This window comes from Lissotriton helveticus, chromosome 6, assembly GCF_964261635.1.
Source record: "Lissotriton helveticus chromosome 6, aLisHel1.1, whole genome shotgun sequence".
Classification (NCBI taxonomy): Eukaryota; Metazoa; Chordata; class Amphibia; order Caudata; family Salamandridae; genus Lissotriton; species Lissotriton helveticus.
This window is the reverse complement of record NC_136067.1, coordinates 946,551,250-946,578,465: the sequence shown is the minus strand read 5'-3', so window position 1 is coordinate 946,578,465 and position 27,216 is coordinate 946,551,250. Positions and strand designations below refer to the sequence as shown.

Genomic DNA, 27,216 nt, shown 5'->3' with positions numbered 1-27,216 from the left:
CAAGAGAAATTATTTCTGAGGGGTGAATATTTTCCTTCTGTTCTGTTGTCAGTAAGTGAAAAGCGGTAATGGTGAATGAGTGCGTTAGGTTGACATGTTTCACGCCTTCAGAGGGTCCATAATGGATCTTGTGGCGTTTTTTCAGGGTGGATTAGTTTAGTTGTCTATCCACTCATATGGGACCCATATTAAAGTATAATAGGATATCCAATCACATGGCCCAACTTGTGCAAGGAACTCCATTTTCGATATTGTAATGTGCCTGTGTAGTTTGACCTAGCGGTTTTGACCAATCCTGTGTATTACGTCTGCCCGCTCGGTGTTTGAAAATAAGCACCTTCCGTTGTGGTAGAGCCGTGTATGCACGTAACCCCGCATTGTCTTTTTGCTTCAAATACGATAGCGGCCCTTATGTGCACTACCGTTGTTTGGGTTTTCTGAGCAATAAATATGTGCGTTTTGGAGATTATTTGGTGCTTGAATATCTTGTGCTGATTTTTGATTTGTACTAATCCCAAGAGAGTCCTCTTTATCCTCACCCTCCATTTTTTCTCTAATTGTACTCATGCTCGAAATCTGAGGAATGGTGGCCCTGCAGGGGATGACTCTACGGTCTATGCTCTGATTGGTTGAAATTTGGATGTTTTAAAACAATGGCAATAGGTTGCTAAAGGCTATTGATTTTCTATGGCAATTGAATGTTAAACTTTATTACTGCTATTTTACTGTTGTCTTGGGACTCCCACCATGACGAGGGGGAAGATTCAAGCATGTGAATCTATAAAAGATATCAATACTGGACAACCACAGTGTACAGGTACGTAATTTTGTTTTACTTACTCGTAATATTTATCACTCCTGATTCCCAACTTCCTCATCACAGTCCAAAAATGTTGCTATCTCACCATTTCTTCAATACAGTCGAACTTGATAGTACAGGAAGTGCCAGTTTTGGCTTTGTTATTTAAAGGGGAAGGGGAGGGCTCAATAGTAAACTCCGAAGAGATACTGTAAGGGAAAAATTAGTCTGAGAAAGCTGTCTCATGAGGTCGGCATTACTGTTCAACAGGTAAGGACTGTGATGAGGAAGATTAGAATTGGGAGTAATGAAGATTACTTGTAATTTATGCCTTCCTTTCTTTCTTACATATTCCTTTCTTTGTTTTGTGGCAAGTGCTGATATTAAGCTGTGTTTTTGTGTGTAAGGAGTGTATTGTGACTACTAGAATGCAAAACTTTCTAGCTATCGTACCAGAAAGTTTCATCTCTATTAAGGACGCAAAGGTGAGGATTATGCCGTTATTTCTTCACTTTTATTACTGCAGCCACTAGAAAAACCTTACAGCAGACTTTGTTTCCCACAACCCTTGTAGAAAAAGCCATAGTTCAAACTTCAACAATGGGCAATCATTTGGCTCCACAATATTTCCATAGTCATTTGTCACTATCTCCTCTTCCTCTTTCTTCCTGTGACTGCAGACGTTCTCAATCCTGTTTTTACCCATCAAATCCTAGGGAGAAGAATGGCGATGAATGAACCAATATCTGGAATATGATTACAGCCAAGTTTATAGCCAACAATATAAGCTAATAACTAGGAGTATATGCTGTAAGAAAACTACACAGTATCAAGAAGACATTCTTATACAGAATCAGTATCAAGAGAGTAAAACATACTGCTAAAAATGGGGGCCTCTAGTTGGCAGAGGTAGGTACAATAAATATCTTTGTTCTCTGAAGCCAGAGTGTGTCTGTGCCCAGCCAAAACCAGTTCTGTCCTCACTGATGCAGCTTCCTGGCAGGAGGTGGAGGCAGCATTGTGGAAGGCAAACCAGGCCCATTCAGGAGAAAGGAAATCTCCTTCCCGTACTCTAAATGCAGCCCAGGTCTATTCAGGCCAGCCCTGACTCATCAGACTCTCCAGAGCCACTGCACCTATCCAGCCAGTTACTCCAAAGCCAGACAGTCAATCCACATCCTTGCAGAGGCACACTGGCTGGTTAGGCAAAAAAATATACCTACTTTCCAAAAGTTGTATTTTTAAGCACAGAACACCGCGGCCAGACTCGTCCTCGGCATCCCCCCGGCACGAACACATCAGCCAACACCTGCGGCGACTCCACTAGCTTCCCGTGGAGAAGAGTCACCTTCACGATTCTCACTCGTGCCTCCAAATGCCTGCACAACAATGGACCCATATACCTCAACCACAGAATAAACTTCCACATACCCAAAAGGAACCTGCGTTTATCCAACCTCGCACTGGCTGAAACCCCACGCATCCTCAGGGCCAGATCAGGCGAAAGATCGTTTGCCCACATTGCAGCCAAGACCTGGAATGAGCTACGGGCAGACATCCGATGCGCCCCCTCCCTGAACACCTTCAGGAAGACCCTGAAGACCGGGCTCTTCGGCTGAACAGAGTGGCTCACTGCTGAACGGAGCACCAACCCCCCCACCTCCCCCCCACCCCCACCCCCCTCAGCGCCTTGAGACCCTCACGGGTGAGTAGCGCGCTTACAATTCCCTGATTGTAGAATGTAAAAATCACCCTCACTAAAACATGCATCTTAACATTCTGAGTTCAGGCATATCAAAGTTTATTTTCCTACCTTGTTTCCAGGGGTAGTTATGGTTATAAGATGTTATAAGCAATCTCCCTATTCTATCCTATCCTATGGGAACTAGTATTATTGCAAAAGTGAAAAACGAAATTGTCAGTGACTTACAATCAGGACATGCCACACACATCAGGTCATGTCCCACCTTTCACATAAACCGCACCTGGCCCACAGGGGTACCTTGGGCGTACCTTAGGGGTGACTAACATGTAAATAAAGGGAAGGTTAGGGCCTGGCAAGTGGGTGCTTTTGCCAGGTCGCAGTACCAGACTGCACATAGACACTGCAATGGCAAGCCTGAGTTACATTTACAGGCTGCTTATGTGGGTGGCGCAATCAGTGCTGCAGGCCCACTAGCAGCATTTGACTTACAGGCCCTGGGCACACCCACTGCACTGTTCTAGGGTCTGACTTTGTAAGTTAAATATGCCAATCATGGAATCACCAATCCATAAAAACAATTTACAAAGGAAACACTTGCACTTTGGCGCTAAACAGCAGTGGCAAAGTGCCGCAAGCATCTAGACCAGCAAAAACAAAGTCCAACACACAGCAAAAACACAGGAAGCAAAGAGAAACAAGCATTTACAATGCAATGGTTTCGCCTTTAGAAAAGTTAGAGCTATTGGCTTTGTTAATGACAAAATTTGTATTTATGTATTGGTTTTGAAAACAGATAAATAAATGGCATTGTCATTTACATTGCCATTAGCTTAATCTCTCGCAAATGTGAGACCTATTGTATCCTACGGACGAGCTCAGCAGACAGCAATTACTACCACACACACACACACACCCAGAGTCACACACACACACACCCAGAACCAGCCACGGTGCGCAGCTTTCGCCAGGCGAAACCTAAAAATGTAGGTCCCTGCACTTTTTTGTAAAAACAATTTAAGAACTTGTGGCGCTGAGTATGACACATGAGAAGCTGTTCGTGGTGGATTGCAGGGAGATGGACAGATCCTGTGACTATTAGCACTTCCAAATGGCAAGGGTGGGGCATCTGACAAAGGACATTTCTGCCTCACTAAAAAATATTTTAGCTCAAGGTGTTGAGCTACAACGTGACCACAGTCATTGCAGGGTTCCATACCTGATCGGCAGGTTAAGAGTTATATTTTAGTTACAGCATTCCCAGGCCATTCCTTTCGATGTCAGTGGACAATGTGCGAGTGGGATGGCTTAAAAATCACCAAGCTTGAGGTCAACAAGAAAAAAAGTCATGTAAAACAGTAAAAGTGGGTACTAAATAAAGTCAAAATCAGTAAGAAGTGCCTGGCAGTTTCCCTGCATAGGAGGCAGTAGTGACTAGTGAGTTGGAATACAATTTGCCCGAAATCACTTCCCCTCTGTCCACATTAAGCATCGTTTGGATGAGGATCTTGTCCCACAGAACTTATCAGGAAAGATATAATTGGATCAATGCATTCATGAGCGGCTTGGTTAACAAGACTTGTATGGAATGGAACCACAGACTGAATTCATTGACCATGGAAAGTGAGCATCGAGGTTAGTTATCTCCGAGCACTGCAGTCTCCAAAGCAGGGTTCGCTCGGGATCTTCGGCTCCTGCTCGTGCCCGAGCCTCACTCCGCCCGCCGACAAGGCGAAACCTAAAAAACGAATGGTCGCTTTAGAGGCCTATTTGTACGAGGTAACAGTTTAGAAACAGATTTAGTGCCTTTGAACAATCCGTTTGCAGAGCTATGCTTATCTACAAACTGACCACCGTTTATTTTGCTGTAGAAACATATGGTCAAATCCACAAAAGAGATCTATTATATGTATTTTTTAACGTGGATCATGCACTCATGAGTCGTTTCAGAACACAGGGCCAAATAATTTTGATCACCAGAGCTAAAATGAAATGGGAATTTCCAGGTGGAACAGGCCCGGGACCAACACTGGATACTCATTTATAAGGCTTGTGGAAAGGGCCAAGTTTTTAGAATCTTCATAAACTGCCAGTAATTTAAAATTTTCCGTATTTGAAGGAAGGTGTAGGTTCTTGAAGTCATGTCTGAACAGCCAACATTTAAAAAAAAGAAGCGATTAAACCGCAACTAATCATGTTGTGATTTAAAATGTCGATGACACACTTTAGAACCCACCCACAAGGGCAACATTGTCTTCAATCCTGATGGCTTTGTTACATGAAGATTAGAATTCTACAAATGACTTTTGACTTGTGCTGGTGTAAGCCACATTCAGGAGACTTAATAAAATCATGCAGCTGACTATCACAATCTATATCTAGTGGACTGTTTTCAAATCATTTGAAGCCTGCCGATTCGTTTATTAAATAAATATGGCTATGTTAAAGGAGGTAGCATAATCCAGTCAAGACAAACATTTCTATGCCGGAGTTAGTCTGGGAAAAGCCGAAAAAGCTTTGTTAAGCATACAGTCTATAATGACCACAATTCTGTACTCAAACGGGGCATGTTAAAAGTGCCTTGCCAGATGAATGTCTAAGGAGAGTTTATGAAACAACCAGTACCTCTTTTTAGGGCCAGTGTAGTCAAATCAACTAGCCTACATGCAGTCATGAATACCTGCTTGCGATGCTTCTGTAGAATTTATTTTAATCTGCTTGCTGTCTGCTCTAAGTAAGAGTTGTATTACTGCTTTCAGGGGAATATTAGAACAAGCCGCACGGAGACGGAAGAAGCGGCCCGCGCAACAGAGACTGTGGCGGTAGGGAAACGGCAGCGGTGAGTCGCCCTCTGTGTGTTCCCCCTTCTGTGAAGACTGCAACCATTCCCCAGCTCTGTCTGTGCAGGAAATTGCACGGGCCATTGTCTGAGTGCAATCCCCGGGAGGCGGACATTTCGCAGGCGGTGACAGTCGGCCCGGGACACAGGATAATTAGATGCAAATGCAGTCTAACCAGCGGGCACTAAGAGGGGTGACAGTGGGCAATTACTGTAATTGCTGCAAAATGCACGGGCCCTTCGATAACGGATGACACGCCACTCAGGACATATATATTGCATAAAGCAGGCGAGAGCTGTGCAGCACCCGGTTTGTCAGGACATTGTGTAAACCGAGTAAAGAGCAGCAATGGATATAAATTGACGGAGGCATGCTGCTGCAGAAGTCTGACCTGCCCGGTGCAATTATTCATGAGAGGCTCTGCGCACAAGACGACATCGAAAGCCAGACTGTCCCTAGACGGCTATAGAAACAAGTCAGGTCCCGGGCCGGCCAGCCAATCACAGCGCGGCCCGGGGAATGACGTCATGGGGGTGTCTCGGCCGGCAGCCAATGACAGCGCGGCCCAGGACAAAGGGGCGGGACTTAAAAAAAGCCCGAGAAACGCCCCCGAATCGCGTTTTCACAGGAAAGCGTGATTGACAGCCTCTGTCTCTCCCAATGGCTAGCCTCCATTTATGGAGCTAGCCAATGAGAGACAGAGGCGGAACCAAAGTCCATATGTAGGATCATGAGGTTTCGCCGTGGGAGGAGCAACTGCTACGCAGTTGCAACGCCCAGGACGAAACCTAAAAATACAGAGGAGATCTATGCCAGGTCTAACAGTGTCCCCTCCAGCTGAAATGGAGGGAGAACTACCCACCCTCTTAGGTGTTCTCTTCACTTAGGCGGAAAAATCTGGACAGACCATCAACATTGGCGTGTTCTGTACCAGGGCGGTTTTCCACCATGAAGTCCATCCCCTGTAGGGAAATGGACCACCCAAACAACTTTGGATTCTCACCCGTCATCTGCATCAGCCATCTAAGGGGCCTGTGGTCGGTCTGAACCCAGAAGTGAGTCCCAAACAAGTAGGACCTCAGCTTCTTCAACACCCTGACCACAGCAAATGCCTCACACTCAATCGCAGTCCACCTCTGTTTCCATGGAGGTAACCCCTACTAATGAAGGCTACAGGTTGGTCTATGCCCTCCTCATTTAGCTGTGAGAGCACAGCCCCCATACCATGCTCTGAAGCATTTGTCTGCACCACAAATCTCTGTGAAAAGTTGGGTGCCTTGAGCATGTGCACCATGTTCATGGCAGATTTCTGGGCATCAAAAGCTTTTTGGCAGCCGTCTGTCCAGTTCACTTTCCTGGGCTGCTTCTTGGAAGTCAGCTCTGTGAAGGGGGCAACAATAGAGCCATAACCCTTGACGAATCTTCTATAATACCTGGTGAGTCCTAAGAAGGTTCTCATCTCTGTCTGGGTCTGGGGGATCCCAAGCCAGAATGGTATAAATTAGGCCGGTAGGGGCGCCACCGGGCCGCTCCCTACATGGAGTCCCAAGTATACCACTGAACACTGCCCGATCTGGTACTTGCTTGCATTGATCGTGAGGCCTGCCTTTTGCAGAGCTTTCAACACTTCCCAGAGGTGGTGCAGATGTTCCTCCCAAGTGGTACGGAACACTGCAATGTCTTCCAGGTAGGGGGAACTGAAATCCTCCAGTCTAGCCAACACCTGGTTGAACAACCTCTGAAAGGTGGCAGGGTCATTATTCAACCCAAAGGGCATCACCCAGCATTGGTAGTGCCCCTCTTGTGTTGAAAATGCTGACCTCTCCTTTACCCCATCAGTTAGGACAATCTGCCAGTTCCCAGACGTTAAGTCAAACGTACTGAGGTACTTGGCAGCTCCCAACCATTCGCTGAGCTCTTCAGCTCTGGGGATGAGGTGTGCATCAGTCCTGGTGATTGAATTTAGCGCTTGGTAGTCCACACAGAACCAGAGTGCTGGCGTGGCACCGAGTGCGGCAGCCTTTGAGACCAAGGCCCAAGGGCTGTTTGAGGGCTCAATCACCCCTCGTGCTAACATCTTGGAGACCTCCTTGATGCAAGCCTTGACCCTGTCAGTCACTCTGTAAATGTTATGCTTCACAGGAGGACTGTCCGCAGTGTCAACTTCAAGGACACACCACTGAGTGACACCAGGGGTCAGGGAGAACAGAGCAGCAAACTGTCCCAAGAGTTGGCAGCAGTCACTCTGCTGTTCAGGAGTCAGGGCAGGGGAGAGTGTTACACCGTCCACTGACCCATCATGTTCCTTCGCAGGCAGGAGGTCAGGAAGAGGCTCAGTCTCCTCTTCCATTCCAGCATCTGTCGCTAAGAGCATGCCCCCTTCGGACCTCTCCTAATGTAGCTTAAGTCGGTTCACATGTAGGACCCACAAAGGGTTCCTTGGAGACTGCAAGTCCACCTGGTAGGTGACTTTACTCTTGTGCTCCACCACCTCAAATGGCCCAGTCCACTTATCTTGGAGCACACAAGGCTCCACTGGGGCCATGACCCAAACTTTTTGGCCAGGCTGAAACTCGATCAGAGTGGCATTCTGATGGATGTATGACGTTACAACGCATACTTTTACAACGCCTACCTTTACATCGTAAGTTTTACAACGCATACCATTACAACGCATAATGCTTTTGGGCGCTGATAGTGAATAGTTTAATTTACTATTCCAACTCCAGTCCCCGTGGATAGTAGGGAAGGTGTTGGATAGTACATTAAACCTATTCCCTATCCTAGAGCACCCCCAGCGCTATGCGTTGTAATGGTTTGCGTTGTAAAAGTTGCGTCATAATGGTAGTGCGTTGTAAAAGTTTCGTTGTAAAGGCTGTTCACCATTCTGATCATACTGTCAGGTTCACGCTCCGCAGGATCAGCACGCAGCAACAATGCTCCACCTCCGGACCCTCCGACCACCCTGAAGTTTGTATACACAGGGAGGTCAGACGATACGGCGAGGGAAAAAACCCCAAAAGGGGAAAAACCCGAAAAGAGAAGAAGGGAAGGGGCAGCAGGGAAAAATAAACTGGAAAACAAAAGGCAATGGTTAGTAATACATCAATCACTACACTCATGTAATTCTCACTACAGCAGAGCCTAGAAATCACCTGTATGCTTTGTGAACCGGCCCAATACCGCAGTTTCTCCAACCTTCCTTCTGTCCTATACAACACAAGAGAAAATATTAAACATGTGCCTCCTAGCACCAGTCACCTAATTAGAAATTGCGTATCAGCAACCTACCCTATAGCCTCCCTCCACAACTCTAGAAGCGAGTCCAGGAATCCAGTAAAGCACTCAAAGTAATAAAGTAAAAGGAAACAGTTCCTCCTTGAAAGAAAACGAAGCCCAAAAGTTTCTTTGTTGAAAGCACAAAAAACTCCTTAGATTCGCTAGTGTAAATGGCTCCTTCACACAGTAAGCAAATACATGTCAAATGTCATTAATCAATCCAAACACGGTATGACGTAGGTTCAACTACAGACATCCGCTTTGGTAATTTCAATCCTATCCAAGGTTGTGTGGCCAACAATGATTATTCGTGCCGGTAGTGCGGAGGTCCTCATCCCCCCCTGCACTCCGCCACTTGCACTTCAGTGACAACGCGTCTGGCTCTGCACAAAACAACGAAGCAGCCAGCCTCTCTAGTAATATGGCCTCCCACAAATCGTACTACTATTTTCCTTGCAGCAGCGAGGACAACAAAAACATATCAGCGCGCTTCACGTTAGAATTCACGGGAAACAGTTACTCAAACATATACGCTAGCCAGCGTAAAAGCTCACAGGGCTTATAATCACCAGTCTCAAACCTCATGGACGAGGTTCACAACTCCGGAAAACAGCATCAGAACGCCGGGCTCGAGGAGGAGCAGCCGCTTCCTCCTCACGGTCAGAATCGCAAGCCTCGAGCGCCAAACTCCGCCCCAGGATATCCCAATCGGCGCAGAGGATGCTGGGAAACGTAGTTCAACCCCCGGTCCTGCTGGGAACTGTAGTTCGTTGGGCAGGCGCAACGTCTACATCCTGACACATACAACCGTTACATTTCTTCTTGGCTGGCTTCCAGGTTTGCCTAAGCAAGTTGCCTGAAGTACTTAGACTGGTTCCTGAAGGCCAAGAATGTAGCTATATACATCCGGGGGGAGGGGGGTTTACTGGGAGCTTTCTCCCAGCCTTCTTTCACCAGACTTAAGAGGTCCTCTTACAGGATGCCCATACAGGAGTTCAAATGGACAGAGCCTTAAGGACTTCTGCGGACCTTTCTGTAAGCAAACAAAAGGCCTGGTACGAGAAGGTCCCAATTATGGCTCATGGGTTCATCAAGACCTAAAATCATGCCCTTCAGCGTCTGGCAGAATCTCTCAACCAGCACGTTACCTTCGGGTTTGTAAGGAGTGGTGAACTTGTAGGTAACACCACACTCCTGCCACAGGGACTTCACATACTTAGATATGAAGTTGGTACCCTGGTCAGACACCACCTCTCTGGAGAACCCATCCCGGGAGAAAATCCCCATCAACGCATGACCCATCGCACAGGCTGTCACAGTCCATAGAGGGATGGCTTCCGGGTACCATTATGGCATGGTCCACCAAGACGAACCTGTTGTCCATGGCTGTCTTGGGATCCAGAGGCCCCGCAATATCAATACCCACCCTCTCAAAGGGGGTGCTGACCACAGGAAAGGTTCGAGAGGAGCCATACACTTCCTCCCACTCTTGCCACTCGCTTGGCAAGTCTGGCAAGATCTGCAATGAGTGTCAGAGTTCTTACACATTTGGGGCCAATAAAAGTGGGTGACAAGCATTTCAAAGGTCTTGTCTTGCCCCAAATGCCTGCCAATGGCACATCATGAGCCAGACCCAGTAGGAAGGCTCTGAAGGGCTGCGGTACCACCAGCACATGGGCCAACCCATGCTCAGCAACCTTAGGCTCACTATACAGGAGACCCTTCTCCCAGCCAATCTAATGTGATCTAGACTGATCACCTGCTGCCTGGTTTGCAGCTTGTTGCCGCAAACCAACAAGAGAAGGGCATTTCTGCTTATCCGGGCAGAATACCTCCCTGGAGGGTCCCCCTTCCTGCCACCAATGGGTGAGCTCAGCCAGGTCTCCCAGTTCAGCCGCTTGTTCCCCTGTAGGCTCCAAGGCATCCCCCTCAAGGTTTGCCTCCTCCTGGACCATGGGAACTTCGGGGGCCGGTTACCCACACCCCCTGCCTCTTCTCTTTCTGGCAGGCACCTGGACCACTCTTTCAGGCTCCAGGTCCTCTTGATTGCCCTTATCGGCTGCCATAGAATGAGTGGTCACACACACCCACTCAGGCAGACCCAACATCTCCAAATGAGACTTATGCTCTACCTTTTCCCAAGGGAGGTCTCCAAATCGTTGCCTAGCAGACTGTCAACAGGCATGGCTGGCCTCACAGCTACTTTCAAGGTACTTGAGCCCCCCCCCCACTCAAAGGGAACCGGTGCCATTTTGCAGAGGCACTCGGGGTTCTCAGCTGCAACTACTGGGTAAAATGTGTTGGGGACCACCTGCTCCTCAGACACCAGCTGACAACTGACAGCTGTCACCCTGGCTCCAGTGTCTCTCAGTGGTTCCACACTATGGTCATGGATGGCCACCCACTGCCCTTACTTTTTAGTGTTATCAGGCAGATGAGCTCTTTTGGCCATCTCACTGTCGCCTAAAGAAACATGGGTCATTTCTGCGTGACCCCACCCCTCTTGGGCACCCGATTCCTCCCCCAAGGCTACACTAGCCATCTCCCTAGGTGGTGCACCAGTGGATGCGGTGGTAACCTTTTTGGGACACCTAAGATCCCCCTGGAAGTGGTCCACCTGACCACAACCACAACATGCCATGGGGCCCTTCTGGCCAGGCTTACCTGTAGGGACCCATGGCTTCTTCTCAGTAAAAGGCTGGGAACCATTCCCTTGGATCCCTTGGGAATTACTTTGGGGCCCTTTCTGGAACTCCTTCGATTTACCCTTGTCCCCCCCACTCTTCTGCTGAGGACCCTGCCCACCTTTGGCGGAGTCTCCCACATGACCTTTTTGGACCCCTGTACTGACCCAGAGGTCTGCCTCCACAGCCAGCTTTCTGGGGTCAATCAGCTTACTGTCAATCAAGTGCTGGCATAGCTCTGGAAAACAATTATCTGACAAGTGCTCCAGTGCAACCAAATCATAGAGCCCCTGAAAATCATTTACCTTCCTACCCTTCACGCATCCTTCCGGTGTTCTGCAAAAATAGGAGGCATACTCCACCTAAGTGCTTGACTCCAGCTTCTTACAAGTCCTCAACTTCTGCATGTATGATTCTGGGGTCAAACCATACCTCCCTATTAAGGCTAACTTCATGGGGGCATAGGACATCTGATCCTCCGTGGGCAACGTTTCCCTCACTTCAGCGACAAAGCTGTTCCACAACCCTGCTCCCCAGTCTCTCTCAGGGATTCTGTAGGATCTCATTGCTACCTCATATGCTTTAAGCCACTGACCAATGTCTTCATGCTTCATAAATTCCTTAATACTCCTTGGGGGTGTACACCTTCCCTTTTCCAGGCACTGATGGTGCGCTGCCACCATGGGATTGGACTCTATCCTCTTTGCCTTTAGACCCAGCTCCCTCAAACCTCTTTCATGCTCCAAGAGCATCTTTTTCTCCTCCAGGGCTAATTTCTCTGAAATGCCAACTCCCTGTCCTCTTTACCCAGCTTAAGCTTTGTGATCTCCAATTCATGCATCCTGTTTTTTCCCCTGTTTTCCAGCTTCTGCTGGAGGCAACCTCTTTGAAGAGACACTGCTGCCCCCTCAGGAAAGTACCCTCCCCCAGGCAGACACAATAGCCCATCCAGCTGTCCATCTAAATTCCCTACCTCCTCTATAGGCTGATCAGCATACTCACTGGCTCGGGCTTGGGCTGGACTGTTCCCATGAGGCACAGGGCCAAGACCGATTTGCATATGGCCATGTCTGAACTAGGGTGGCTTGGTGAGTGAAATAACGATGGATTAAACCCAGATCTGTGACTGGGGTGAATGTTTTGCCATTGTGAAACATTCCGTCCATCATCTTGTGTGTTTTGCTGTTCACCCTATGTGGGAAGGGTATGCCCAGACGTGGGTCCCGTGCTCACTACACCACTGGAGTCAAGCTATCCTGGCTGATGAAGGCTGATAGCCAGAAACCGGTCCTAGGATGCTTGATTCTGGTCCAGGGAAGACATGGTTTGACAGTTCGGTCTGAACTGTTCCCATGAGGCACAGGATCAAGACTGATTTGCTTACGGCCATGTCTAAACTGGGGTGGCTTGGTGAGCAAAATAACGATGGATCAAACCCAGATCTGTGACTGGGGGTGAATGTTTTGCCATTGTGCAGCATTCCGTCCATCATCTTGTGTGTTTCACAGGCACTGCAATGACATACCTGAGTTACATTTACAGACTGCTTATGTGGGTGGCACAATCAGTGCTGCAGACCCATTAGAAGCATTTGACTTACAGGCCCTGGGCACACACAGTGAACTGTACTAGGGACTGACTAGTAAGTCAAATATGCCAATCATGGAATCACCAATCCATAACAACAATTTACAAAGGGAGCACTTGCACTTTGGCCTACTTAGAACAGGTATATAATATGCTATGGTTTTAAAGGGCAAGTTCTCGATTTCAGATTAAAGGGTCATGTGAGTCTTAGCTCATTTTTAATCTTGGTTTGAGACAATTCTGTCTCTTGCACTTCACCAGGTCTGGTTTTCTTCCTTTCCTTTTTAGTGATTTTTTCACCAAGTACACCTCTACACATTTGCTTATCTGGACACTATACACTTTTTCTTGAGAAAGTTGCAGATGATAATGATTACCTGGGAAATCTGGTGAGAACCTGCCAGTAGCTCCTCTTGTGGTGCCCACGTGAGGCACTTTCTCTTCACACCTTTTTGGGGCGGGACACATATTCTAATGTTCAGTGGATGTGTGGTTGTGAATGGTCTGACATACACCTGTTTCGTGATTCCTGTTTAAGTTAACTTATTACCCCGGGCAAAGTGGACCATATTAAACTGTATCATTTTTTAAACAGTTGTTGGGTCGAGGTGAATACTCTGGTCTTACTATAAAGAGAAATAAGTGCCCCGATTCTTGTTGTTTGAATAGTTGATGGGTGGAGGGCGATCTGGCTTGAAACTATCCCTCTATAGCTCCTTGTTGTTTAGGTAGTAAGTCAAATATACCAATCATGGAATCACCAAACCATAACAACATTTTACAAAGGGAGCACTTGCACTTTGGCACTGAACAGCAGTGGCAAGGGTGCCCAAAGCACCTAGACCAGCAAAAACGAAGTCCAACCCACAGCAAAAACACAGGAGGCAAAGGCAAAAAATACAGGGGAGACCCACACCAATGATGCCAGGTCTAACACATACTAACATGGTTCTTCCATATCTGGGTGAGAGTAAATTAACCTTGTGGGTTATTCCTCACCTTCGTGTTCTTACTAGAATTTATACTTTCCGTCATGATAGCTAGGACATTTTACATTCTATGTCAGGACCAGAGGCGAGGTTTATGCTTGTTTAAAGTTTATCCACAAACAGTGAAGGCAGAAGCTGGACTGGTTTGAAATCAAACCGTTTAAAGGTAGAGCCTGAAGACCAGACTGCTGTATTGAGGATATTCTCTAAAGGGTCTCCAAGAGAGAACGCCTTTAACGCCATAGCCCCAGGTAGAGTGTGCCCCGAACAATTTGGTTTCTATGCCAGCCACTTGACTCATCCAACTCATCATGCGATAGTGGATGAAGAGACTGCCTAGAATGGCTTCCTCAGGGGCTATCAGGAGGTCTCTCTCTATGTGTGGACAGGCATCCTCAGTCATCGTCTCATGGCTCTTTATGCATCTTACTACACATACCTTTGGGGAATCTGGAACGGGAGGATAGTTAACCATGCAGAAATTACATTTTGTACGCCTTGAGATATGGAAAGTAACCCTATCTGGGATAAAAACTCTGGAGAAGAGTGGAGGCAGCACCAAGCACAAAGTAAAACAGGACCAGAGTTGTATCAAAAAATATATTTTTATTTTTATTTTCGTATTTTCAAAGTGCATAGGACAACCAACGCGTTTCGCTCCCCAACCGTGGGAGCTTCGTCAGGGCTGAAAACAACGTGAAATAATACACATATATTAATGACATATACTGACATAAAACAATCACAGCAAAAAAACATACAAGTTTTAAAAACATCAGATCAGGCTTTCGAAGGGACGACAACACCTAAGGAGACCACAATAACAATCCTACTATCTTGAGGGCATGTTACCCCAATTCGAGATATACATACAGCAATGATGGTACAACATGGTAAATACAGTAATCACATTGTAAGGCGAAATAATATACTACCATGTATTGCGTCTAGGATTTAAGAAAAGTGGGTCAGTGAGAAGAGTGGGGTGGGGCAGAGTTCAAAGGAGAGAGGGGGGGAAGGAGCTAGAGAGGAATAAAAGTAAAAAAATGCATTTAAATAATACTAAGAAAGATATGGAATGATAACCAGTTCTAAAAAATACGCAAACGACTAGGCCCATTTATTCGAGAATGTGTACATTGTATTTCTCACCAAAAGTACTGGATGGTTAGTCTTGCTGTAGCGCAATAAAGTTGACATGAATGTATCTTCTTCACTGCAAGTTCTGCGCACTCTTGTGAGTTCGCCAAACGGAATGTTTCTAATTACCGAACTAGCATGCGCACTAGTCGCATGTAGTACGGAATTACAGGAAGTTTCCTTCCGGTAAAGTTTACTTTGGACCCGACCTGATCTGGGATGAAGGCCACTGTCATCGGTTATTTCTTGGCCAATACCAAGACTCACTCTGAAAGAAAAGCCCTTAAAAACCTCAAGGATGACCCTAATATAGTCATACGTGAGGCCGATAAGGGCGGAAGTGTGGTGATTATGAATCGGGTAGACTATCTTAGTGAAATCAAACGTCAACTTGCAGATCGCCATAATTATAGGGAGATCAAGAGTAATCCGATACCACTTGTAGTGAATGCCATCAACGAAAGACTGTGTGAATGGAAGGATTCGTGCCTACTTATGGAGAATGAATTCAAATTTCTACACATGTCCCACCCTTCCTTCCCTTGTGTATACATCCTCCCTAAAATTCACAAGGGGGGAGAGGGGTTTCCACCTGGCAGACCCATTATCTCGGGGGTGGGCTCACCCACCGAAGGTCTTTCCCACTATGTAGACCTGAAGCTGCAGAAATACGTCCTGAGTCTCCCTTCCTATATTCGAGATAGCAAGGATGTCTTGACCAAACTCCATGATTTTGAGTGGTCGGATGACCTTAGTTTTGTCACACTGGATGTCACCAGTCTCTATACGTGTATTGACAGAGTATATGGGAAAATAGCAGTCCAATCGTTTCTGCATAGAGAGGATGCCCAGCTCTACTCACAGAACGAAATGATTTTGCAGATGATTGACCTCATTCTACTTAATAACTACTTTCTCTTCGATGACTGCTGGTACCAGCAGACCAGTGGTACTGCGATGGGTTCCAGGTTTGCTCCTTCTTATGCCTCTTTATGGGATGGTATGAGAAGGAGCATGCCTGGGCTCGATGTGCCTCCCCTTGGACCAATCATATTGTGTTCTGGGGGAGGTACATCGATGATGTGATTTGTTTGTGGTCAGGGACTGCTGAGGAACTAACCAACTATTTTGTCTACCTTAACGATAATCCCTACAATGTAAAGCTCACCATGTCACATAACAAGAGCAGTATGAATTTTTTGGACATTACGTTCTATGTACAGAACGGTCGGGTCCAAAGTAAACTCTACCGGAAGGAAACTTCCTGTAATTCCGTACTACATGCGTCTAGTGCGCATACTAATTCGGTAATTAGAAATATTCCGTTTGGCGAACTCACAAGAGTGCGCAGAACTTGCAGTGAAGAAGATACATTCATGTCAACTTCTTTGCGCTACAGCTAGACTAACCATCCAGTACTTTTGGTGAGAAATACAATGTACACATTCTCGAATAAATGGGCCTAGTCGTTTGCGTATTTTTTAGAACTGATTATCATTCCATATCTTTCTTAGTATTATTTAAATGCCTTTTTTACTTGTATTCCTCTCTAGCTCCTTCCCCCCCCTCTCTCCTTTGAACTCTGCCCCACCCCACTCTTCTCACTGACCCACTTTTCTTAAATCCTAGACGCAATACATGGTTGTATATTATTTCGCCTTACAATGTGATTACTGTATTTACCATGTTGTACCATCATTGCTGTATGTATATCTCGGATTGGGGTAACATGCCCTCAAGATAGTAGGATTGTTATTGTGGTCTCCTTAGGTGTTGTGTCGTCCTTTCGAAAGCCTGATCTGATGTTTTTAAAACTTGTATGTTTTTTTTGCTGTGATTGTTTTATGTCAGTATATGTCATTAATATATGTGTATTATTTCACATTGTTTTCAGCCATGACGAAGCTCCCACGGTCGGGGAGCGAAACGCGTTGGCTGTCCTATGCACTTGGAAAATACAAAAATAAAAAGAAAAATATATTTTTTGATACAACTCTGGTACTGTTTTACTTCGTGCTTGGTGCTGCCTCCACTCTTCTCCAAAGTTTCTATCTGGAATTCCAGTGGGACAGAACCGCAGCAGGTCCTGGAGGTTGTCAGCACAACAAGACTGACTATTTTAAGGGACGTTGGAAATTAGAGGTGCTGGTTGCTTGATCCGCTGTGGAACATTTTCCTTTGGACCTTATTTGGATCGTTCAGCACTCTTTCCTCCCGGGACATTTTTTGATATTATATCATGTCTAGATACAATGATGGACGTGAAGAGATGGCACTTAATCTGTTTGGACCCAACAATCCTAGGGTAACACCTGCCCCAGAACAACCTGGCAAAAAAAGTTTAAAGAGCCTTTTCCTAAAATTAGAGAGATTACGCAAATTGGAGCTAAGTAGATGGTGGGATGGGGTGACCCTGACACAATATCTTGAGAATGGAAAAGTCCCTAGGGGACTGAGGATCCTCATATTCCCCACCTTTGAGGACTTGAGTGAAAACATACTTAAAGAATGGGAGAGTAATTTAGAGGGAGCCTTCATGTATCATGATGAAAATTCTTGTTAAACACTCGTTAGAAAAGGGTGAAAAGCTACAGGAGGAGATTGAGCAAATAGAAAAAGAGATTGGTGAGTTGGGGGAGAAGGATTTAATTGAGAAAAATTTCACTATTTTGAAACAAGTAATGGATAATCACCAAGTCTACCTTAAGGAAAAGAAACTACGAAAGATCAAGAGAGATGACCGTGACTACAAGGACGGTAGTATCTACACTTTTGCCAAGAAATTTGATAATCTCTCTGTGGCCGAGGATAAAAAAAGAACTAGGGAAGAAAGGGATGATGGTGAGGACAACCAGTCAGTCAGTAACATCTCCATTTCCTCAACCAGCAGTGTCGCCTCCTCCATTACTACATCTGAGGTCCCTCTAGGCGAGGGCTCCTCGTCGTTCCAAAAGGAACTGGCAAAGTTGAGAATGCCAAGCCGCCTTTAACAAAAAAGGGAACAGCCAAAACTAGGAGGGGGGGCAGGAGGTGGAAAGGCAGTAGGAAAAACCGACAAGCTTGTAAAAGTAAAGAAATAGTCAATACTGCTGATTTGACAAATGATACTGATGGTATACAAGAGTTGAAAATTGTAAATTTATCTAATAAAAATCTGGATACTACTGAAATGCAAGTTTTGAGTAAAGGATTGAATTTTTGCCCTACTCAAATGGGAGATTTTGCTGATGTACACATTGACCTGTTTAAGTTTATTAGACTTTTAAAACTGAAGGATTTCTTTTCCAATAGAGCTGTGTGTAGTGCTACTCCAACAAACCGATTGAGTGAGAGCGAACATACTGTTGCCTCGATCCGTGCTGTTCACTGCCTCATGACTATTGACTAGGAGGAACAGATTGATCTTCCCGCTCTAATGACAGAACTTGGTATTGGCCAAGAAATAACCGATGACAGTGGCCTTCATCCCAGATCCAAATTTATTCCAACATTCAGATATCATTCTAATATAGATGCCTTTTATAAGAAGGTCACAGAAGATCTGTATAAACTTGACACTTCGAACCAGTTATATACTGGAACCAGAGCTAATATAACTCACTCTGAAAGAAAAGCCCTTAAAAACCTCAAGGATGACCCTAATATAGTCATACGTGAGGCCGATAAGGGCGGAAGTGTGGTGATTATGAATCGGGTAGACTATCTTAGTGAAATCAAACGTCAACTTGCAGATCGCCATAATTATAGGGAGATCAAGAGTAATCCGATACCACTTGTAGTGAATGCCATCAATGAAAGACTGTGTGAATGGAAGGATTCGTGCCTACTTACGGAGGATGAATTCAAATTTCTACACGTGTCCCACCCTTCCTTCCCTTGTATATACATCCTCCCTAAAATTCACAAGGGGGGAGAGGGGTTTCCACCTGGCATACCCATTATCTCGGGGGTGGGCTCACCCACCGAAGGTCTTTCCCACTATGTAGACCTGAAGCTGCAGAAATACGTCCTGACTCTCCCTTCCTATATTCGAGATAGCAAGGATGTCTTTACCAAACTCAATGATTTTGAGTGGTCGGATGACCTTAGTTTTGTCACACTGGATGTCACCAGTCTCTATACGTGTATTGACAAGGTATATGGGAAAATAGCAGTCCAATCGTTTCTGGATAGAGAGGATGCCCAGCTCTACTCACAGAACGAAATGATTTTGCAGATGATTGAACTCATTCTACTTAATAACTACTTTCTCTTCGATGACTGCTGGTACCAGCAGACCAGTGGTACTGCGATGGGTTCCAGGTTTGCTCCTTCTTATGCCTGCCTCTTTATGGGATGGTATGAGAGGGAGCATGCCTGGCCCGATGTGCCTCCCCTTGGACCAATCATATTGTGTTCTGGGGGAGGTACATCGATGATGTGATTTGTTTGTGGTCAGGGACTGCTTAGGAACTAACCAACTATTTCGTCTACCTTAACGATAATCCCTACAATGTAAAGTTCACCATGTCACATAACAAGAGCAGTATCAATTTTTGGGACATTACGTTCTATGTACAGAACAGTCGGGTCCAAAGTAAACTCTACCGGAAGGAAACTTCCTGTAATTCCGTACTACATGCGTCTAGTGCGCATGCTAGTTCGGTAATTAGAAACATTCCGTTTGGCGAACTCACAAGAGTGCGCAGAACTTGCAGTGAAGAAGATACATTCATGTCAACTTTATTGCGCTACAGCAAGACTAACCATCCAGTACTTTTGGTGAGAAATACAATGTACACATTCTCGAATAAATGGGCCTAGTCGTTTGCGTATTTTTTAGAACTGGTTATCATTCCATATCTTTCTTAGTATTATTTAAATGCCTTTTTTACTTGTATTCCTCTCTAGCTCCTTCCCCCCCCTCTCTCCTTTGAACTCTGCCCCACCCCACTCTTCTCACTGACCCACTTTTCTTAAATCCTAGACGCAATACATGGTTGTATATTATTTCGCCTTACAATGTGATTACTGTATTTACCATGTTGTACCATCATTGCTGTATGTATATCTCGAATTGGGGTAACATGCCCTCAAGATAGTAGGATTGTTATTGTGGTCTCCTTAGGTGTTGTCGTCCTTTCGAAAGCCTGATCTGATGTTTTTAAAACTTGTATGTTTTTTTGCTGTGATTGTTTTATGTCAGTATATGTCATTAATATATGTGTATTATTTCACGTTGTTTTCAGCCCTGACGAAGCTCCCACGGTTGGGGAGCGAAACGCGTTGGCTGTCCTATGCACTTTGAAAATACGAAAATAAAAAGAAAAATATATTTTTTGATACAACTCTGGTCCTGTTTTACTTCGTGCTTGGTGCTGCCTCCACTCTTCTCCAAAGTTTCTATCTGGAATTCCAGTGGGACCGAACCGCAGCAGGTCCTGGAGGTTGTCAGCACAACAAGACTGACTATTTTAAGGGACGTTGGAAATTAGAGGTGCTGGTTGCTTGATCCGCTGTGGAACATTTTCCTTTGTACCTTATTTGGATCGTTCAGCACTCTTTCCTCCCGGGACATTTTTTGATATTATATCATGTCTAGATACAATGATGGACGTGAAGAGATGGCACTTAATCTGTTTGGACCCAACAATCCTAGGGTAACACCTGCCCCAGAACAACCTGGCAAAAAAAGTTTAAAGAGCCTTTTCCTAAAATTAGAGAGATTACGCAAATTGGAGCTAAGTAGATGGTGGGATGGGGTGACCCTGACACAACATCTTGGGGACTGAGGATCCTCATATTCCCCACCTTTGAGGACTTGAGTGAAAACCTACTTAAAGAATGGGAGAGTAATTTAGAGGGAGCCTCATGTATCATGATGAAAATTCTTGTTAAACACTCGTTAGAAAAGGGTGAAAAGCTACAGGAGGAGAGTGAGCAAATAGAAAAAGAGATTGGTGAGTTGGGGGAGAAGGATTTAATTGAGAAAAATGTCACTATTTTGAAACAAGTAATGGATAATCACCAAGTCTACCTTAAGGAAAAGAAACTACGAAAGATCAAGAGAGATGACCGTGACTATAAGGACGGTTGTATCTACACTTTTGCCAGGAAATTTGATAATCTCTCTGTGGCCGAGGATAAAAAGAGAAGTAGGGAAGAAAGGGATGATGGTGAGGACAACCAGTCAGTCAGTAACATCTCCATTTCCTCAACCAGCAGTGTCGCCTCCTCCATTACTACATCTGAGGTCCCTTTAGGCGAGGGCTCCTCGTCGTTCCAAAAGGAACTGGCAAAGTTGAGAATGTCAAGCCGCCTTCAACAAAAAAGGGGACAGCCAAAACTAGGAGGGGGGGCAGGAGGTGGAAAGGCAGTAGGAAAAACCGACAAGCTTGTAAAAGTAAAGAAATAGTCAATACTGCTGATTTGACAAATGATACTGATGGTATACAAGAGTTGAAAATTGTAAATTTATCTAATAAAAACCTGGATACTACTGAAATGCAAGTTTTGAGTAAAGGATTGAATTTTTGCCCTACTCAAATGGGAGATTTTGCTGATGTACACATTGACCTGTTTAAGTTTATTAGACTTTTAAAACTGAAGGATTTCTTTTCCAATAGAGCTGTGTGTAGTGCTACTCCAACAAACCGATTGAGTGAGAGCGAACATACTGTTGCCTCGATCCGTGCTGTTCACTGCCTCATGACTATCGACGAGGAGGAACAGATTGATCTTCCCGCTCTAATGACAGAACTTGGTATTGGCCAAGAAATAACCGATGACAGTGGCCTTCATCCCAGATCCAAATTTATTCCAACATTCGGATATCATTCTAATATAGATGCCTTTTATAAGAAGGTCACAGAAGATCTGTAGAAACTTGACACTTCGAACCAGTTATATACTGGAACCAGAGCTAATATAACTCACTCTGAAAGAAAAGCCCTTGGAAACCTCAAGGATGACCCTAATATAGTCATACGTGAGGCCGATAAGGGCGGAAGTGTGGTGATTATGAATCGGGTAGACTATCTTAGTGAAATCAAACGTCAACTTGCAGATCGCCATAATTATAGGGAGATCAAGAGTAATCCGATACCACTTGTAGTGAATGCCATCAATGAAAGACTGTGTGAATGGAAGGATTCGTGCCTACTTACAGAGGATGAATTCAAATTTCTACACGTGTCCCACCCTTCCTTCCCTTGTATATACATCCTCCCTAAAATTCAAAAGGGGGAGAGGGGTTTCCACCTGGCAGACCCATTATCTCGGGGGTGGGCTCACCCACCGAAGGTCTTTCCCACTATGTAGACCTGAAGCTGCAGAAATACGTCCTGACTCTCCCTTCCTATATTCGAGATAGCAAGGATGTCTTGACCAAACTCGATGATTTTGAGTGGTCGGATGATCTTAGTTTTGTCACACTGGATGTCACCAGTCTCTATACGTGTATTGACAGAGTATATGGGAAAATAGCAGTCCAATTGTTTCTGGATAGAGAGGATGCCCAGCTCTACTCACAGAACAAAAAGATTTTGCAGATGAATGACCTCATTCTACTTAATAACTACTTTCTCTTCGATGACTGCTGGTACCAGCAGACCAGTGGTACTGCGATTGGTTCCAGGTTTGCTCCTTCTTATGGCTGCCTCTTTATGGGATGGTATGAGAGGGAGCATGCCTGGGCCCGATGTGCCTCCCCTTGGACCAATCATATTGTGTTCTGGGGGAGGTACATCGATGATGTGATTTGTTTGTGGTCAGGGACTGCTGAGGAACTAACCAACTATTTCGTCTACCTTAACGATAATCCCTACAATGTAAAGTTCACCATGTCACATAACAAGAGCAGTATACATTTTTGGGACATTACGTTCTATGTACAGAACGGTCGGGTCCAAAGTAAACTCTACCGGAAGGAAACTTCCTGTAATTCCGTACTACATGCGTCTAGTGCGCATGCTAGTTCGGTAATTAGAAACATTCCGTTTGGCGAACTCACAAGAGTGCGCAGAACTTGCAGTGAAGAAGATACATTCATGTCAACTTTATTGTGCTACAGCAAGACTAACCATCCAGTACTTTTGGTGAGAAATACAATGTACACATTCTCGAATAAATAGGCCTAGTCGTTTGCGTTTTTTTTAGAACTGGTTATCATTCCATATCTTTCTTAGTATTATTTAAATGCATTTTTTACTTTTATTCCTCTCTAGCTCCTTCCCCCCTCTCTCCTTTGAACTCTGCCCCACCCCACTCTTCTTACTGACCCACTTTTCTTAAATCCTAGACGCAATACATGGTTGTATATTATTTCGCCTTACAATGTGATTACTGTATTTACCATGTTGTACCATCATTGCTGTATGTATATCTCTAATTGGGGTAATATGCCCTCAAGATAGTAGGATTGTTATTGTGGTCTGCTTATGTGTTGTGTCGTCCTTTCGAAAGCCTGATCTGATGTTTTTAAAACTTGCATGTTTTTTTGCTGTGATTGTTTTATGTCAGTATATGTCATTAATATATGTGTATTATTTCACGTTGTTTTCAGCCCTGACGAAGCTCCCATGGTTGGGGAGCGAAACGCGGTGGCTGTCCTATGCACTTTGAAAATACGAAAATAAAAAGAAAAATATATTTTTTGATACAACTCTGGTCCTGTTTTACTTCGTGCTTGGTGCTGCCTCCACTCTTCTCCAAAGTTTCTATCTGGAATTCCAGTGGGACCGAACCGTAGCAGGTCCTGGAGGTTGCCAGCACAACAAGACTGACTATTTTAAGGGACGTTGGAAATTAGAGGTGTTGGTTGCTTGATCCGCTGTGGAACATTTTCCTTTGGACCTTATTTGGATCGTTCAGCACTCTTTCCTCCTGGGACATTTTTTGATATTATATCATGTCTAGATACAATGATTTTTTTTTTTTTTAATTTATGTTTATTGCAGATTCGCCTTAATCAGTTAACACAATAATCAAGCACTTTCAATTTGTCACGAATAACCCCCCTCGGTCCCCCCAGGTATATACACGGCCATTCAGCCCACACCCCGGAGGTTGGGCGGCAATGTTCAACCAAGCGCTTCTGCGTACACCCGTGTATATTCAGTGTATTTCAAGGGCCAAGAATAACCTCTGCAGTTTTATATTTTGTCCTATGGATCCCCTGTTGCTAACAAAAAACTCCCCCCCCCCGTTGAACAGTGAAACAACTAGATACTTGCATCCATCAAACTACATGTAGAAGTAAGTCCCGCAGCAATCACACCCTCCCGCCCACCCCCCTCCCCACCCAAGCCAGCATTTCATTTTCTAGAGCTGTGGCACACTCCCGAGGCAGTGTACAACTATCCCCAGAAGGGCTGTTTATGTAGCATCTGTTCAATGTCTCTGTTCCCTCAAACTCAACCCTTCACCCCTCTCCCTACCAGTAGGCGGACAATCACATCCCTCCATCCAATCCTCTGTATCGTCTCCATTTAGACCACACTCTACGGAATTTTTTGGGGCATCCCCTAGCCTTATATGTCACTCGTTCAGCTGCCATGTACATATCAAGCCCCCTTCTCCATTCCTCTATGTCAGGGGGCTCTGGTGCTCCCCAATGTTTTGCAATGTCCCGTTTTGCCACCACCAACGCCAAGACCAGGAATATAAGAAGGGGACGGGCCACGTCTACCTCGTTGGTCATGCCTAGTAAGGCTAGTTTGGGCTCTTGCATGATGGGGACCTCTAGGATCTCCTCCAGTTCTTGGAAGACCTGGGTCCAGTAAGCTTGTATTATCCCGCATGACCATACCGTATGGTAAAAGCCCCCAATCTCTCGAGTGCACCTGAGACAGTTTGGATCATCAACCTTCCCCATTCTGCATAGCCTCTGCCTGCCATAGTATGTTCTATGAAGTATGTTTAGCTGGATTAAGAGCAATCGGGACTTGATGGCCACCTCACGGGGATGCATCAGCACTGTGTCCCAATCCAGGTCTTCCATCACTCCCACCTCCGCCTCCCATGTGGCCCTGAGCTTTGCCAAATCCCCCAGTGTATGGTTAGTCAGAGTCTTATACGTCAGGGACACTGCCTTCCCCTGCAGCTGTTCTTGCAGGATCCTCCCCTCAAGAGGTGCATATTCCGGGAGATCTACGAGTGAGACCTTTTGGGCTAGCCATGCGTGTCGCAGTTGCATATATTTAAAGTGTTGTGAGTTGTGAAGCCCGAAGTCAGATTTAAGTGTCTGAAACGATTTGAATTCCCCCTTGGCGATGACATCTCCTATGGCGGAGATCCCAATATCATCCCACCTCTGAAAGCCCCTTAGTTTGTGGAGTTCCGTCAACCACTGGCAGTGCCACAGTGGCGTCTGTCTAGTTGGCTTCTTGTCCCATCCCATACGACGTGTGGCCGTCCTCCACGCGTGCAGCGTCTCTAGCGTGGCTGGGAGGAGGGAGGTCCGCCCTGGGGTCCCATAGAGGAAACACAGAGTATTCTTGGCCGACAGTTTAGCTCTTTCTAGTGCGTATGTTGGGTGGTCAGCTGGGGCATGGAGCCAATCATTTATTGGCGTCAGGTGTTCCGCCCAGTAATAGGCCTCCAAGTTTGGGAGTGAGATCCCTCCACTGTACTGATGCCTCTGAAGGGTGGACAAAGCCACCCTAGCCTGCTTGCCTAACCGAAGGAAAGATCTCAAGTCTGCATGGATCCTACGGAAAACCGACGCCTGTATCGGATAGTACTCATTTTGCAGAGCATAGAGGAATTTTGGCAATATGACCATTTTGTACATGGCCTCCCTCCCCAAGAGAGTCAGCGGGAGCTGTCTCCACCGGTTCATATCCGCTATTGCATTTCGTATGACCCTTTCCACATTCCTGGTAAAGGAGAGGTCCTCTCTCACGGTAACGAATATCCCGAGGTATTGAAAGCCCTCGGTTGTTGTCAGGAGGTCGTCTGGTATAGTACCCCATCGATCGTGGCCCCCGGGGTCATAGATCACTGACTTGTGCCAGTTAATTCTGTGTCCCGCCATCCTGCCGTAGCTGTCTAATTCTCGGAAGAGTTCTGGGATCGTAGTTTCCGGATCTGTTATGTACAGGAGGACATCGTCCGCATATAATGAAATTTTTTCAGGCATCGGGTCGTTAGCACCGGTTGTAAAACCGTGTATGTCTGCGTCCTGTCGGACCCTCGCAGCTAGTACCTCCATGGTAAGCGTGAACAGGAGGGGGGACAGGGGGCATCCCTGTCGGGTACCTCTCTGGATCTGGAACTCTCTGGACAGAGTCCCGTTTACCCGCACTCTGGCCTTCGGGGCAGTAGAGAGGAGACGAACCCATCGCAGGAAGTTGGGACCAAAGCCGAACTTACTGAGCACTGCGAAAAGGAACGGCCAGTGCACTGCGTCGAACGCTTTTTCGGCATCTAAGGAGAGGAACCAGTGGGGATCGGCACGTCCCCGTACCTCCTGCAACCAGTTAGTCTAGATACAATGATGGACGTGAAGAGATTGCACTTAATCTGTTTGGACCCAACAATCCTAGGGTAACACCTGCCCCAGAACAACCTGGCAAAAAAAGTTTAAAGAGCCTTTTCCTAAAATTAGAGAGATTACGCAAATTGGAGCTAAGTAGATGGTGGGATGGGGTGACCCTGACACAATATCTTGGGGACTGAGGATCCTCATATTCCCCACCTTTGAGGACTTGAGTGAAAACCTACTTAAAGAATGGGAGAGTAATTTAGAGGGAGCCTCATGTATCATGATGAAAATTCTTGTTAAACACTCGTTAGAAAAGGGTGAAAAGCTACAGGAGGAGAGTGAGCAAATAGAAAAAGAGATTGGTGAGTTGGGGGAGAAGGATTTAATTGAGAAAAATGTCACTATTTTGAAACAAGTAATGGATAATCACCAAGTCTACCTTAAGGAAAAGAAACTACGAAAGATCAAGAGAGATGACCGTGACTATAAGGACGGTTGTATCTACACTTTTGCCAGGAAATTTGATAATCTCTCTGTGGCCGAGGATAAAAAGAGAAGTAGGGAAGAAAGGGATGATGGTGAGGACAACCAGTCAGTCAGTAACATCTCCATTTCCTCAACCAGCAGTGTCGCCTCCTCCATTACTACATCTGAGGTCCCTTTAGGCGAGGGCTCCTCGTCGTTCCAAAAGGAACTGGCAAAGTTGAGAATGTCAAGCCGCCTTCAACAAAA

The 27,216-nt window shown here is 45.6% G+C and overlaps 1 protein-coding gene across 8 annotated transcripts in view; it reads right to left on the bottom strand.

Annotated features, from left to right (window-relative positions):
• Positions 1-1,297: 1,297 nt before the first annotated feature.
• Positions 1,298-27,216, bottom strand: part of LOC144763210 (uncharacterized) — a 473,214-nt gene continuing 447,295 nt past the window's right edge. For all 8 annotated transcript variants that reach the window (XR_013596185.1, XR_013596184.1, XR_013596187.1 and 5 more), the window contains one exon: positions 1,298-1,511. The gene's annotated coding sequence lies outside the window, so the exon portion shown is untranslated. The remainder of the gene's footprint in view (positions 1,512-27,216) is intronic.